The following is a 16,949-nucleotide window of genomic DNA, read 5'->3' on the forward strand; positions in this document are numbered from 1 at the left end:
AGCCCAGAATCACCTAAGTATCTTTATCAGGTTGGTCTGTGGGCATGTGTGTTGGGGAGTGTCTTGATTGTTATTTGACATAGGATGGCCTCCTAATCCACTGAGGGTGATACTGTTCCCTGGGCAAATAGGAGCCGGTGAGAGAACTGGTAAGCGCCCTCTTCCTCTGTTCCTGATTGAGTTCCTGGGCTTGACTGTGACCTGGAAGTCTAAGCTGAAATAAGCACTTTCTTTCCATCAGGTGCCTTTGGGCAGACTCCTCCTCCTCTTCCTCCTCCTCCTCCTCCTCTTCCTCCTCCTCCTCCTCCTCCTCCTCCTCCTCCTCCTCCTCCTCCTCCTCCTCCTCCTCCTCCTCCTCCTCCTCTTCCTCCTCCTCTTCCTCCTCCTCAGTAGTATGTATCAACCTAGAACAGTGTCTCTTCCACAGTCAAGCAAGCAGTGTGAGTTCTGACCTTGAGACAGGATGCTCTGCCTCCAGAAGACTCTGCTAGAGAAACATCTGTATCTGGAAAACAAAGGGTCTGGTTGAGCAGGGAGCGAGTAATATGGGCTGCTGGAGATGGAATTGCTCACAGCTGGCAACAGGCCTCCAGGTTCTGTAGAAGGTCAGAGACAAAAGAGGTTAGGGGATGAAACTCCCTGGGAGCTGGTGGATGGGAAGATGCGGGATTCCCATGACCTCTAGGCTTTCTCATGCCCTGGCCATCCAGCCTCTGCCATTTCCCTCTGCTTCATTTTGCTGAGGTTTGACTGCTTATTCCACAGACCAGGAAGTAATGGCCATGAAACAGAAAAAAACAGGCCTGGCCTCGGAATCCAGATGATCACACAGCCTAGGGAGAAGGTGAAGCCAAGAAGGAAGGGAGGGAAAAGGGCCACACAGATGTGAGACTCTAGGGGAATGGCTGTTGGGGGCCGACTTTTAGCAGAAAGCGGCTATCAGCTTTGCAGCCATCTTGAGCCATATACCCTGACATGAGACTTGGATTACAATAGCCTACAACAGCTGAGCACACTCCGATAATCTTGGTTTAGATACCTTGGGTGTGTGAGATTAAAGGTGTGTGAGATTAAAGGTGTGTAACTTAAGAGTGACTTAGAAGTGTAGAGATCAGATTTAGAGATAAGACCTAAGGGCATGATTAAAGGTGTGACCAAAAGGCATGGCTTAGAAGTGAGACATATAAGAGGCAGAGACAGAACAGAACCAGACACAGCAGAGAGAAGACAGGTAGCAGGCACTTGGAAGAGAACTTGGAAGAAGTAACTTGGAACTTGGAGGGACTAGGAGCTAGGGACTAGGCACTAGGAACTCAAGACTTAGGACTTTGAAGAATAAACGGGATTGAATTACACTCTGTCTGGTCTGCATTCTTCGAGTCCGTCCTCACTCTCGCTCTTGCTGAACCCCAACCCGCGGACCTGAGCGGCAGCTTGGGCCGGGATACAGTGGCCGTCCAAACGTGGGTCGGCCCGGGCCTCAACATTTTGCTTGGGCCGCGACATTTTTTGGCCGCCCCATCGTGGGGCTAGTGTGGACCCCAACAGATGGCAGCAGCAAAGGAGAAGGGCTGCACCATGAGACAGTCCACACGTCTTAGTTATGCCTCTGTGAACGACTTTACCATTCATTTTCGACATGTGCCATGTGTCTAGGCAAACCTAGACGCTCTGTCTCTGAACCCAGATTCCTCTGCCTCGTGACTCCCTTCTTTATTTCCCATCATTCTATCACACGAAAGCTAGAATTAGATCAGGGTTTTTTGGAATGTATTCTGCTTGACCAGAGTCCTGATGGCTGAGCAGAGGCAAGTAGGAGAAAAGGATAATGGCTGGTCTTAGCATCTTATATCTGGCCTAGACAGCTTGCAGGTGGGAAACCTCAAACATGCCCCTTATCTTTGTGGAATAAACACTGGAAATAAGAGCCAGTGGGAGGGTGCAGTGGTTAAAGGTGCTCAATGCTAACTCTGAAGACCTGAATTCAATCTATGAGATCTACAATGGTGGAAGAAAAAAAAAAAAAAAACAACTCCCGAAGGTTGTCCTCTGACTACCACACAAACGTCCTGGCACGTGTGTGTCCCTTGCCAACAAACAACCAATGAACAAAGTAAAACAAAACAAAACAAACCACAAAAATTCCCACCAAATCCCAAACTAGAAATTGGCTTAGGATTCCAGGGTGCTTGGCTCCATCTGCTGGCCAATTTTGGTCACTGTACCTTTTTTTTTCTCTCAAGTGCCACTCTTGGTAATATTCTGGAAGGCTAAGGCTTCTAGGAAATTCCAGTGTGCTGTGGGGGCTGGGAGAAAGCTGGACACATCACAGTTGTCCTGAGAGTCCAGTGAGTTGCTGTCACTTCTAGGTCACACTGGTGGTGTTTTCAGCCTTCTGAAAGCTCTCACCTTGATTCATGATAGAGAAGCCCCAAGTGTCAGGACTGGTGGGTGCCGGAGACCTCATAGGGCCTAATATTTCTGATGGTCAACTGTCTTAGTTAAATTTTATTGCTGTGAAGAGACACCATGACCAAGGCAACTCTTATAAAGGAAAACATTTAATTGGGTCTGGCTTACATTTTCAGAGGTTCAGTCCACTATCATTACGGTGAGAAGCATGGCAGCATTCATGTAGACTTGGTGCTGAGGTTCCAAGAGTTCTACATCTTGATCTGAAGGCACCCAGGAGGAGACTCTTTACTGCAGGCAGCCAGGAGGAGACTGTCTTCTGTAGGCAGCTAGGAGGCAGATCTCTTCTGTGCTAGGCAGAACTTCACTACTAGGAGCCCTCAAAGCCTGCCTACACAACGACACACTGCCTCCAACAAGTCCACAGATATTTCAACAAGGCCACGCCTCCTAATAGTGCCATCCCCCTGGGCCACATATATTCAAACCACCACAGTCACAGAGGCTCATGCAAAAGCAGGACTCGCACACGCAGGTCCTAGTTTTCCAATACCAAATCCATAGTGCACTCCTCACAGGCTGCCTCCTTTGTCTCCAGACTTCCTATCCTGACTGACCCTTCCTTTCCTTTGCCCCTGAAGTAGGGAGAGCTGAAGCAATAAGTACTGTGTGCTATCCACTTGTTACCATGACAACCTCCTCCTCCTGTTCCTGGCTCTAGTCTGACTTGGGGTGTTTGTTCTTCTCTCTAAGCCACAGAATTCCTGGAGGGAAGGATCATGGAGGGAGAAGGGAGGAGAGCCTCTGTATTTGCCTACAGCTCTGGCCCTCTTCCCTTTTAGCCTCTCTGAGCCTCAGTTTCCCCCAGCCAATCAGCTCTGTGAGATGGCTGAGGTGGGTGAAGGGGTGGTTGCATGTCAAGTGCTCTGAGAGTTAGTGAGCCTTCTGCTGAAGCATTAAATGTCCACGTCTGTATTATTTTCTCCCAAGTCAGTTAGGACTCTAGGAGCTAACTGCTGTCTGGTTAGCGCAAGCGCGGTGGAGCCTCAGAGCAGGGAGATGCATGGGGAGCTGGAAGGTAATTCACAGAGCAGCAGTGAGAAGAAAGGACTATGACAGGAGACAATGGAAGCACTTCCCATGTTCAGGGACTGGCAGAATTAACATTGTGAAGGTGGGTATATTACCAAAAGTGGTGAACAGATTCAGTGCAGACCCCATCAAAAGTCCAATGACATCATTCACAGAACTAGAAAACACAGTGCTAAAACCCGCAGGGGAAGCACAAACACCCTGCACAGCCAAAACAGTGTTGAGCTAAGAGCAACGCTGGAGAGATGATGTGAATCTGAAGCTACGTGACACTTACAGTGATAAAAACAGCCAGGCACTGGCACAAAGCATGGCCTGTAGACCAGCAGAATAGCACTCAGAAATAACTCCCCACAGATATGAAAACACACACTGGAGAAAAGATAGCCTCTGGACATCCTTCCGTAGAAGACTGAACTGGAACTGTCTCATGCTCAACAAAAGTCAGCTCAAAGTGGATCACCTTAATGTAAGGGCTAAAACTTTGACGTGAGTAGAGGAAGGCTCTTCAGTCTATAGGCATGGGTGAGGTAGAGGCAGGAGGATCAAGAGTTCAAGGTTATCCCCAGCTACATATCCAGTTTAAGTCTAGCCTGGGTTACAGGAGCCTCAAAAGCGATACAAAATGAAAAGATCAAAAGTAAAATAAAGATATGAAAATAATGTTTAATTTTTATCCACTAGAGAAATACAATTCAAAATTATGTTGAGACGTCATCTTAACCCAGTCAGAATGGCTGTTCATGAAGACCTGCTAGGCATGAGAGGTCACACCAGTAACCCCAGAATCCTGGAGGGTCACCATGAGTTTGAGGCCTGTGGTGGTTTGAATATGCTTGGCCCAGGGGGTGGCACTATTAGGAGGTGTGGCCTTGTTGGAGGAAGTGTGTCACTGTGGGGATGGGTTTTGAGACCCTTGTCCTACCTGCCTGAGGATGTCAGTCTTCTCCTGTTTGCCTTTGGAACAAGTTGTAGAAATCTCAGCTCCCCCAGTGCCAGGTCTGCCTGGATGCTACCATGCTTCTTGCCATGATGATAATGGACTGAACCTCAGAACCAGTAAGCCAGCCCCAATGAAATGTTGTCCTTCCTAAGAGCTGCCTTGGTCATGGTGTCTGTTCACAGCAATGGAAACCCTAACTAAGACAAGGCCAGACTAGGCTAAGTGTGAGACCTACCTAAAAATGACAAAAAACAACTAAAAAACAAAAGTAATTAAAAGCAAAGATTAAATACTGTGGAGGGACAGGAAGAGATGGAAGTGCATGGAAGAGAGAGAGAGAGAGAGAGAGAGAGAGAGAGAGAGAGAGAGAGAGAGAGAAGCAGGAAGGCAGTTGGATCCTCTGCCTCAGTACGGAGTATTCAGTTCCATGGTTCACCTGCCCCTCCTGCATTGTTGTCTCTGAGAGCCCCCTAAATCTTTCCAGCAAAACTGTAGGACAGTTTCTCTCTCTCTCTCTCTCTCTCTCTCTCTCTCTCTCTCTCTCTCTCTCTCTCTCTCTCTGTGTCACTCTTCCAAACCTTGGTGTGGCTTTGGGGAAGAAGCTTACAGGTCTTCAGGGAAAGTGCATGTTGCAAGCTGTGGCAAATTCGACTGCCGTGTTCTGCATGACAGACTGGCTGTCACTCTGGTTATCCTCCAGGACCCGTTGATGACTCTATCCTCCACAAACCATGCACAGAGCTGCCAAGCTCCCAGTGGTTGGTTTGGTCTCCTTGAAGCGAAGGACCTGCCCACACGCAGCTCAGACTGTAGGTACTTGGAGGCCTTTGCTGATTGATTTGAGTCCGTTCCCAGGGCTCTCAGCTACCAAAGCTGTTCATGCAGGCCCCAGCTCACCTTTTCAGTGTGTTGTGAAGTCGTCTTGGGTGACCTGTAGTACAAGGAATCCCCCCTTCCCAAACTCCTCAGGACCTTTGTGCCCAGTGTACCAGAATCAAGTGTATCACATCAAGGTGTCAGTCTTTTACTAGGTTATGAACCCGTTAGGCTTCCTGTGTGAGTGGAACAGGAAACTGCTAAGTTAATTTGAGTTAATAGCATCTGTTAAATATAGAGGCTGGAACTGGGGAGATGGCTCAGCTGGTAAAGTGCTGTGCAGGCAAGCTTGGGCCAGTGTTTAATCCCCAGAATCTCACATTTTAAGAAGCCAGTGTTTTCTTATATAAGACTTGCACTTTCTTGGTTAAATTTATTGCAAGATGTTTCATTGTTTCTGAGGCTATTGTGAATGGCCATATGTCCCTGATTTCTTTCTTGGTACACTTGCTGGAGCTAGGAAAGCTACTGATTTTCCTGTGTTAGTTTTGTATCCTGCTGCCTTGCAGAATTGTGTTTATCAGCTGCTTTCTGAAGGAGTTTTTAGGGTCTCTTATGTGTCAGATCATATCATCTGCAAATAAAGATACTTTGCATTTTTTCTTTCCTGTTTGCACCTCCTGGTCTCCTTCAGTTCTTATTGCTTTAGTTGAGGCTTCAGTTACAACGTTGGAGGGGGCGGAGAGAGTGGGCACCCTTGTCTTGCTCCTGGTTTTAGTGACAATGCCCTTGAGGTTTCCTCCGGTGAGCCTGTTGGCTGTGGGCCTGCTCTAAACTGCCTTCGGTGTGCTGAATGCATTCCTCGTATCTCTAGCTTCAGTGTCTCTTTATCACAAAAGGATTTTGTCCAAGGCCTTTTCAGCATCTAAGGAAGTTTTTGTCCTTAAATCTTTTTATGTGATAAGATTATATTTGTTGATTTACCAATATTGAACCATCCCTTGTGTCTCTGTAATGAAGCCAGGTTGATAATAATATTTTAAAATGTGTTCTTGAGTTTGGTTTGGAGGAATTTTATTGATTTTTTTTTGTTTTGTTTTGTTTATTTTGTCTGTCTTCATCAGAGATGGCTGTCCTGGAACTTGCTCTGTAGACCAGGCTGCCCTCGAACTCAGAGATCTCCCTGCCTCTGCCTCCCAAGTTCTGGGATTAAAGGTGTGCACTGCCAGTGCCTGGTTAGTAGCGCTTCTTTTATGAAATCGGGTTTACTGTGGCCCACAGTTTTCATTATGGTGAGGATGGCTTAGTGTCCGGAGCTGCTTGTGACTGTGGTGCTGCTCGGTCGTGGTCACATCTGGGTAGGTCAGGAGGCAGAAATAGACCAATGAGGTGCTCAGTTGGCTTTGTCCTTCCCCACTTTTAATCCCCACTGGTATCACTTTGGCATACCAGTCCATGGAGGGGTGCCACTCACTTCCAGAGCGGGTTTCCTCCTCCCCCCTTCTAGTTAAACCTCTCTGAAAACTCCCTGGCAGACATGTCTAAAGGTGTCTGTCACCAATGCCCAAGGCATTTCTTAATATGGTCATGTTTACAGTAACAGTAGCCCAACCGCAGCTAGGTTGAGATGTGAGGTAACAGTTTCTCAGGGCCTTAACTGCTGGACACTGTGACCATGTGTCAAAGTCTATATTGTGGTGTGGAGCTTTCTTTGATCAGACACCCTCTGAATTCATACAACAGTAACCAATGCAGGAGTGTTGGGGGGGGGGGGGTGTGCTTCCTGAAGAAGTTGAGAGTTGAGCTGAGCATCCCAGAACTGGCGAATGTTCACAAGTGTTCAAGAGAAGGGGTGAGAACTGGTGTGTGTGTGTGTGTGTGTGGTGGGGGACAATGAATATATGAGAACCTGTGGGATCTGTTCTGGTGGTGCTCGGGGATCCAGAGAAGGTAGAGGCACTGCTGTGAGAAGACATCATGCCCAAGGGAACTTACGGAAGATGCCGTTAGGGGCTACAGTTTCAGTGTTCCCTGTGCACTGGTCCCTCTAGAAGTAGCCTGAAAAAACTACTCACTCCACCTCTTTGCCCCTCTCCCCCCGCCCCCCGTCACCCCATCTGACTCCAGTGACTTCACGTCTCCCAAGCCTCTTGTTCTCAAGGAGCCAGTGTGTGTAAGTCGCAGGTACCATCTGGTCAGCCAGCTGCTCATGTCAAATCGGCATTATTTCTCCTAAGCATGATGTCACGAGGCTCTTGGCCCCCTGCATGAACAGGTAAAAAGAGACTTAGAGAGACGCCAAGGACCTCTGCCCGGTGCCCTGGCCCTGCTTGGGACTCTTGAACTGTGATAGGGATGAGGAATCACGTGGGAATGGGGTATTTGTCAGCTAGCAGTGCAGCTAGCAGTGAACGTATTCAGAAGGTCCTAAGCACCTGCGTTTGTGACAAGCACTCAAGAGTGATGATGTAGTCAGTGTGGGGACTCCATACAGAGGTTCACCTTGAAGATCAGCGGGTATGAAGGGAGAGACACTTTCACTGGCATCTCAACTTAGCCATGGATCTAATGTTTATTCTCACTCCAAAAAGAGGCAGTATTACTTGGTTTTGATTTTTTAAAAAAGGTTTTGATTTTAATTGTATAAATGCACTTGTATCTATGGGTGGTAGATGCACATTGAGTACAATACCTACGGAGACCAGAAGAGGGCGCCAGATTCCTTGTCCATGATGTTACAGGGGCTTGTGAGAACCCTGATGTGGGTGCTGGGATCTGAACCAGGATCCTCTGCAAAAGCAGCAAATACTCTTAATTCTTAACATGCAGGTAACATCTCTCCAGCCCCTTGTCTTTTATTTTATATGAACCCACAACCAAGACTTTGGGGATTTAAATAGACTTTTGTAGCAATGGAAATTTTAAAGACTTTGGGGGCTTTTTGGAGTTGAATTGTATTTTATATTATGATTTTTAACATGTTACTTTGGGGACAAGGGATGGAAAGTTATAGCTTAAAGTGACATGCTTGTGGGTCAAATTGACAAAGGACTGATTGTGCTGGTTAGTTTTTAATTGTCAACTTGGCGAATCACCTGGGAAGAGAGTCTTAATGACCCTTATCTCGATGTTGGCCTGTGGGCATGTCTCTGGGGATTGTCTAGATTGTCTGATATAGGAAGACACAGTCTGTTGTGGGTGGCACCATTCCCTAAGCTGGGGGTCCATGGACAGTGTAAGAGAGAAGAAAGCTAACCAAGAGCAACCAAGCAAGGATCTGTGTGTTTATTCTCTCCTGCTCTAAACTGTGGATGTAGTGCTTAAAGTTCCTGTCTTATTTCCTCACAATAATGTAACCTGGAATCTTAAGCCGAATGAAAATTTTTTAGTCCCTAAGGTGCTTTTTTACTGAGTGTTTTGTTACAACAGAAACAAAACTAGAATAGAAGTTTCCTGGACCAGAAAATGGTGGCCTGGGAAGCTAAGCCTGGGAAGCTAAGCTAAGCATAAACTGATATGTTTAAAAGTAGGCATCTGAATAAGGGTTTCATACCTCAAGAATCCCAGTACCTTCCTAGGTTTTCCGTTGATCACACCCCCACCTCTGAGGCTCCATCTGTGTCCAGTCTCCTGGGATTGAAAGGTTTATTTCTTATCCCGGCTAGCTGGGAAGGCGCCGTCTTGCAAAGCTCCTTTCTGGCCAGAAGATGTCAGTGCTGCCCCAAGGATATGGCCTAGGAGGCTCCTAGTAGCTTTTGTCTGCACAGGGGTCCGCTTTCCAGAGCCTTCAATGTGCCTGCTGAGCTTTCCTTCTCTTCTGGCCTTATAACTTCGGAATCTTAGAGCCATTTACGATAGACTCAGATGCAACCTGCAGCTAGAGTTTCTAAGCACAGGTCTTTCTGAGTTAGGTGCGGTCCTCTTGCCCATCTGCTCAGAAGAGGAACCTTGGGGCTTCCAGAGGCTCAAGAGGTCATGGAGCAGGGCAATGCCAAGGAGCAGGGAAAGCGGCAGAACCTGGTAGGACCCTAGAAGCTGTGGAGCTGGTATCCAGAGATGGGAGGGATTCACTCTGAGGAGAGCAGAGCAGAGCTGGAACGGGGTCGGCCTTGTTTAACTTGTCATCACCAATGATGGACCAGGGTCTGTGTGGCAGGTAGTCCCTGCCTCCTTCCTACACTCCCCAGGTACTGGTCCCACACAGAATGACTGACTGGTAAGTGCTGTGTTCAGCTCAGATATGGCTGTGCAAATCCTGCCCAGCCTGGCACTCTTGCAGGGACCAGAGACTAGTTCCTTCATCATGGAACTGTCACTGCGCATGGTGGCACCTCGTGATAAGAGAGAAGTGGGGTGCCTTTGAGTAACACGGAGGCTTCCTTTCTCAGTTCAGGGGGGATACTACATACAGTCACACAAAACCGCCACTGGGTCGGTGGTCTCAGGGTTCCTGTCTCTCAAATTCGAAGAAAGAAATTCATGGAGAAATGCTGAGTTTAGAAAGAGTCTTATTACAGATTCATGGGTGGGAACTTAAGAAAAGAGATGGAGTTACTTGATGGTAGGAGGAGGCCTGCACATGGGACACCATCCAGCTGATCGTCCAGTGTTTTTTAAAAAATTGTTCAATAGGATTTATGGCAGAATCTGGGGTGAACTGTGAAGAGGAGGAGGATGAGCTGGTCACGTCGAGGTAACCTGGTGTCTGTTCTCTGCTTGGGGTGGTCAATTATCCATCATAGAAAGAGAAGAAAGAGATAACAGAACCAAGGGGCTCCCTCTGGCATTCCAGGCCTTCAGACAGAACAGGACCAAGAATGTTCGTGACTTCTATGCAAAGACATAAATTGGGATAGTTTGCTTTTGGGGTTCATGGTCCAAAGACATAATTAGGATAGTTTGCTTTTGGGGTCTATACCTCTGAAAACAACTTCCATCCTCTGACCCTATCCCTAGGAGGGACTGGCATGGATGGGGTTTGACTTGTACTTATGCCATGCATGTCTGGGCCGGTTTGTCTCAGCAGGTTTGGCACTAGGTTTTGCTGCTGCAGGGCACCACCAGTGGGCTCTGCCTCCTTGGGTCCTCTAACCCTGCTGGGCAATGCATTTGCTCTCCACTTGTTCTTCTTTGTCCCAGAGTGGTCTGTTATCCATCATGCCTCATTCCATGTGGGAAGAGCCCAGGGAACAAGCTCTTCTGCATAGTGTCGAGCCCAAGGTTGAGTCTAAAGTAAGTCGTTTATGAAAACAGCCCTCCACTGTGTTATCCAAGCAGCGTGTATTCATTGCTACAAAGTTGAGAATATGTGAAAGGAAGAAAATTAAAACCACCTCCATAACAATAGGATCTTTTTCTACAGTGATATTTTAATGGAATTGAATTTTTCTCATTCTCTTTTTATTGTACAAGAAATACATATTTCTCAACAGGGTTATGAAGTGGTATTTCCAGGGGATTAATTTTTTTTGGTCTTACATGATTTTTTTTATATTTGTACAATAAAAAATTTTAATTTATCCGAGTTACCACTTCATGAACCTGTCAATAACTCTGTGAGAGGTAGTAATAGCCACCTCTGCCTATTGAGGACCTACTATGTGCAAGCTGCTTCTACATTAGTATAACTTTATGGAGGGATGATTTATTTATATCTCATAGAATCAACTTGTTTAAACCCATTAATTATTATAATTTGAAGATCATTAGGAGGCTGGAAAGACAGCTCTGTGGTTGGGAATACGTACTACTTATGGTCTAGTGATATGTGATCCAAAGACCTAAGACGTTGGGCAGTCACAGTCATCAAAGGCCAGCCTGGGACAGTGGTTCTGAGCTCATTGAGAACTTTGTGGTTGTGTGCACAGTGGAAGCAGGCTTTATTAACAGTTATCATAGAAAAGTGAGACGTTAGAGGATGGTAAGAGAGTTGGGAGGGGCTCCCACGGGAGGGAAAGGCTGCTGCTGACTTTCCTTGTCAAGGGTTTTCATAGGACTGTGGTAGAAACTGGACAAAGCCTGAAGCGATCTCTACTGAGATTGGGCAGAGCCAATGAAGGGCCTGTACACTCTACCTGTGTCCCTTAGGCCAACCAGGGAGATGGTCAGATGCTGCCCCGCCAGCTGGGGGAAGTTCCTATTCCTGATTCCAGCTTTGAGATCACCCCAACCCCAACCCTCAGCCTGCAACGAGTAAACCACAGGCCCATGGTGTACCAGTGCCTAGATTGTGCGTGAGAGGACAGGATGTGGTGGGAACAGCTCACCAATAGGAGGGAAAGAGTGGGGCTGACCCTTTCCCTGGTGCCTGGTAACAGGCAGGCACTCACAGGAATCTACAGGCTTTTACTGCCCTGCTAGAGTCCTGACTCTCCTGTTCAGTTAGAGGAGCCACCATTGGTGTCCTTTGCACAGCAAGGGTCCACAAGGCCAGAGACAGAAGTTCAGCTATGACAGGAGGGAGACCCCCAGGGCTGGGGAGAGGTCTGTGAGCTCAGGAGGCAAGCACAGGCAGAGGGGGCAGAGCTTGACCTGAGGTCAGGGGCTTTTGAATCAGTGATCTGAAGTCAGGGCAAGCACTAGAGTCTACACCAGCACAAGGAGCTCCTGTGGAGATCTATTTTCTAATAGTTTTCTCTCAGAAAATCTTTAGTTTTGTTGCTGGCCTTCCAGTTGGGGCTGCACAGTAGCTGACCTGGATTACCAGGTCATCCCCCAGTCTGCTACAGTATCCTTCTTCTCCTGATCATCACAACACACCTGAAGTTAGTGCCAATGGCTGTCTACTTTGGGCCTGTGGAGGCTGGGCTTAAATGATTCTGAGTCATCCGGTCTCTGTGGCATAGAGCAGGTGACTCGAGGCCAAGTCCTAAAGGCCTGTCCTAGGAACAGTGTTCAGCACAGCATGAGCAATGGCCCCGAGGCAGGAAGATTTCCTAGGCCTTAGAACTCTGGGTAAGGAGTTTTCAAGGCAGATACCACCACCGGCAGCAGAGAACTTTTAGGTCCTATTAGAAAGAGTTCCCAGCCAGGATAGGGCAGAGGCTTCTGGGATATTGAGTCAGAAGGATGAGTTGTTAAGGATGCCTGGTGCATGGCATTCTCCCCCAGGCTTCTCTGCCCCGAGACTGATGTGGCTCCTTAGAGACAGGGAAGTCACTACCCACTACCTATACTGGCTGTTTTCTAATGTTGAGTATCCCAGACTCAGAAAGGCAAATATGTTTTCTCTCATGTATACAATCGTGTGTGTGTGTGTGTGTGTGTGTGTGTGTGAATGGCTCACAACCACAGGCTCATGAGTGACTTCCAGCTTGGCATGCGCTTGGAATGTGATGGACGTTTTCGTCAGGAGCTGGTTGGCACCCATAGCCTTGCCTCCCATCTTGCTCAGCGTGGATTTGTCCTCAGCCCATAGCATGTAGCATCAGAGTGCCAGCTGAGAAATTTCCAGTGCTGCAGGTTATGTCTGTCATATTTATTTATTTATTGCAGTGCTAAGGACAAAACCCAGGACATCACCTATGCCAGGCAAGTGCTCTGCCACTGAGCCATACCTACCCCGGCTATATTTTTTTATTAGTGTTTTTAAAAACTACCATTACAAGAAATGGGTTTCATAATGACATTTTTATATATACTTTTAAAGTACTTTGCTTTTACTTATGTGTGTACTTGTATGTCTGTGTGCTGCGTGAGTGCAGGTGCCTGCAGAGGCCAGAACAGGATGTTGAAGCCCCTGGGGATGGAATTGCAGGGTGAGGTGGGTGCTGGGAATCAAATCCGTAACTGCTGAGACATCTCTCCAGGCCTCTGCACTTTGGTTATCAATCCTTCTCACCTATACCCTGCTCCTCTCCTGCTGACCCCCTTCCCCAGGAACCACTTTTATTCTGTCTTACCCTCTTTTGTGTTCTCCTTTATAATGCCCCTTAATACTGCTTCTGTTTCTGGGAGTGGTGGCACACGCCTTTAGTTCCAGCACTCAGGAAGCAGAGGCAGGCAGATCTCTGAGTTCCAGGCCAACCTGGTCTACAGAACAAATTTCAGGACAGTCAGGGCTACACAGAGAAACCCTGTCTCAAAAACTAAACAGAGGGGAAAAAAGATCTCCTCTGTCCCTTGCAAAGCCATGTATATGTATATATATGTGTGCGTGTGCCCGTGTGTGTGCGTGCGCGCATGCTTGCGTGTGTGTGTGTATGTGTGTGTGTGTGTGTGTGTGTGTGTGTATGTGTATTTACAAATCGAAATCTGGATTCTGTTCATGAGAAGAAACGTAATTGTCTTTCTGAGTCTAGGATATTCAATGTTAAAAATATCCAGTCTCGTCCGTTTTCCTATAAATGTCAGGATTTCTTTCTTTTTTTATGGCTGAATAAAATTTCATTGTGTATGTATACATACCACATTTCCCTTGTCTAGCCACTGATGGATGGGCGTTTATGCTGGGTCCATTTCTCAGCTCTTGCAGATAGAGAAGCAGTGTACATGGATGAGTGAGTGTCTCTGCGTACATCCTTTGGGTGTAGACCCGGGAGTGATATACAGCTTGGTTATTTTTGTTTTCTAAATGTAATGTGCTATAAGATTTCATTGTTCTGTGTGGCAGGAAATCATTCTCCATCAGCCCTGAGGCTCTTTCTTGTCCCAGAGCATGAGGCCATGTCCTTGGTTCCTGGGAAGCTCAGACACAAATTGCTGCAGATGACCAGCAAGTCAGTTTGATCTTGAAGACAGTCGCTATGCAACTTCTAAACCAAGCTGGCCTGAAGGGCCCCATAGGTGGTGACAGCCTTACAAGGTGTGTCACAAGCCAATCCTCTCCATATCCTGTCACTTCTCTGCGCACTGAGGTGGGTGGGGGGCAGTAGATGCCTAAACTGTGGTTTTTCTGCTTCTTAACCTGCAAACTCTCCTCTTCTTCCTTCTCCAGAAAATCTAGAGCAATTACCATTATGCACTGAATTGAGCCCCACTCCATCAATGTGTTGAATTCACAACCTCCCAAAGTGGCTGTGTGAAATAGGGTCTTTCAAGAGATTGGTAAGGTTAGATGATGTCACAGGGGCCTCACACAATGGGGTTAGTGTCCTTTTAAGAGGTGGATGTGACATTAGAGTCTTCTTCTTTCTATTGCCCAGCAGAGGAAAGGACACAGGGTTTTTTCCCTGTTTTTTTTTTTTTTTTCCCCCGGAGCCAGGAAGAGAATTCCCTTCTGGAAGCCAGCCCTGTGGAACCTTGGTCTTGAACTTGTAATCTTCAGAATCAAGAAAACCCATCTCTGCTGGGCATTTTATTTTGTTGCACAGCAGAGTAGACTAAGAGAGACAGCTTCTTAGTGAGGTGACACCTTGCCAACACCCAGCAGGAGAGTTCCCTTGGTGGCCTTAGCATTGCTCCTGTGTGTCCAGAGCCAGTGTCTGAAGAAGACACTGTGGGTTCTATACTGTGATACTTAGGGATCAGGCACAGGTGTCACCTGTTGATGGCCATGCTTTGGTTTTGTTTTTGTTGTTGTGATATCAAATCCTGATGGAAAGCAACTTAGGAGAGAAAGGGCTTATTTCAGCTCATGATTTCAGGCTGTAGTCCACCAATGAGGGAATCAGGGCGGGGATTTTAAACAGCTCACCACATTACATTCACAGTTGAAAGCAGAGAGGCGTGAACATAGGCATGCTCACTCACTTCCTTGTGCTTAGATCTATTTCTCCATTCTTATGCAGTACCGGTCCACCAGCCTAGGGGATGGCGCTGCCCACACTAGACTGTCTTCCCACATCAGTTACCTTAAGCCAAGACATAAGCCAGGTAGATAACTATAGTCTTTTAAGTTAAGATAGATGACAATGGTCTTTTTATTGACGATATATTGGACTTGGTATTAGGCCTATCTTGTACCTTTCAATAACAACATGACAATATTTGTGCTCAATTTATATCTGAGATAAAAGAGTCTTTCAATTGGACAGAAAGAGGGAAAGGTTTTTTTTTTTATTCTAACAAGAAGGGTGATATGTAGCAGAATAATTTCCTGCTACTGCTACATTATATTTGCAATAAAGCTCAGTAATTGGGGAGGAGCTAATGTGGGAGGAGTGAAGAGTGGGAAGGAGAAGGAGGAGGAGGCGGAGGAGGAGAGAAGATAGTTGTGGATGTATGCGTGTCTCTTGCAGTCTAAGGTAGTTATAATATTTAGGTTAGATAATTGGGCAACAATTTTAATTGTGAGGGCATCTTGTTAACTGAGCATTTCCAAATATATAAATCCATTGGATAATCTTTAAGCGTTAAGAGTCTTCATTCTACCGGGTACCGCAGGCATAATGGGAATGGTCTGGGCTCAGCTGAGCATTGTGGACAGTGTGGTGGATTGGCAGAGCCAGCATCTCGTGGGTGCCAGGGCTTGCACATCTAGCTAGCTGGAGCCCTGGTCAGAGCCGGGGATCAGCAGGAACATGGCAACTGCCTGGGAACAAGAAGGACCGGGCACTGTTTTCTAAGTATTACCCGCTACACATTTCTCTACAGATATCCTCAGAGGCCAGCACTACCACCACTATCACAACAAACATACTTATAGTTTAGAAACCCTGCCTAGGGAGTGGTGCACCCAGAGTGGACCCCTACCAACTTGCCCACAGGTTAAGCCAATGTAGACAATCATTTAAGTAGGGGCTCTTCTCAGGTGACTCTAGGTTGTCTCATATTGACAATTAAGGCTAACTATCACATCTTTTGTTTTGTTTTGTTTTTTGAGACAGGGTTTCTCTGTGTAGTCCTGGCTGTCCTGGAACTCACTTTGTAGACCAGGCTGGCCTCGAACTCAGAAATCCGCCTGTCTCTGCCTCCCAAGTGCTATCACATCGTGAAAGAACAAAACACCTAGAAACACCTAACTTGGCCTTGAGTGAAATTTCTAGATCCAGACCTGACTTGGGGAGGGATACAAAATGGGGATAAAACTGGAGGCAAGAAGAAAGATGTCAACTGAATGTTGTGTGTGTCCTAAAATGCATTCCATGACATATCAATTACAACTATTCCCACAACCACAATCACCAGAACCATCATCACCAAAACTACTACCACCAGCACCAGCACCAAACAAAATTACCATTACCACCACCACCATCACCACCACCACAACAATGAAAACATAAAAAGTTCTGTGGAATAAATTAAGGCTATATTAAATTATCTTGATTTAAGCTGTTTTAAACCTTTACGTAAAATCAATTCATGAGATCTTTTGTTGGTGGTAGGTTTTTTTTTTTTTTTAATTGATTTTTGGAGACAGGATCTCATGTAGCCCAGGTGGCTCTTCCTGTCTCTGCTTCTCAAGTGCTGGGATTACAGACATGGCCCACCACACCTGGCTCTCATAGGATCTTTAATACACTGAGTTGTCTCGGGGGGCAGGACACACACACACACACACACACACACACACACACACACACACACACAATGTTTCACATACATATGAGACCAAGGAAATGCCTTTTTACCAAGCATCTGGTAGCCCTGGCCTTCGGTAGATGTCACTTTGATATTCACTAGAAAATTAACAAAATGTGAGACCTAGAAGGACCCTTGTTCTGGGTCATGGAGGGCGCTTAGCCTTGGGCTCAGTGGTTAAGACCCTGTCTACATGTGCAACATTCTGGGCTCCACCCACAGT

The sequence above is a fragment of the Arvicanthis niloticus genome, chromosome 6 (assembly GCF_011762505.2).
Source record: "Arvicanthis niloticus isolate mArvNil1 chromosome 6, mArvNil1.pat.X, whole genome shotgun sequence".
NCBI lineage: Eukaryota > Metazoa > Chordata > Mammalia > Rodentia > Muridae > Arvicanthis > Arvicanthis niloticus.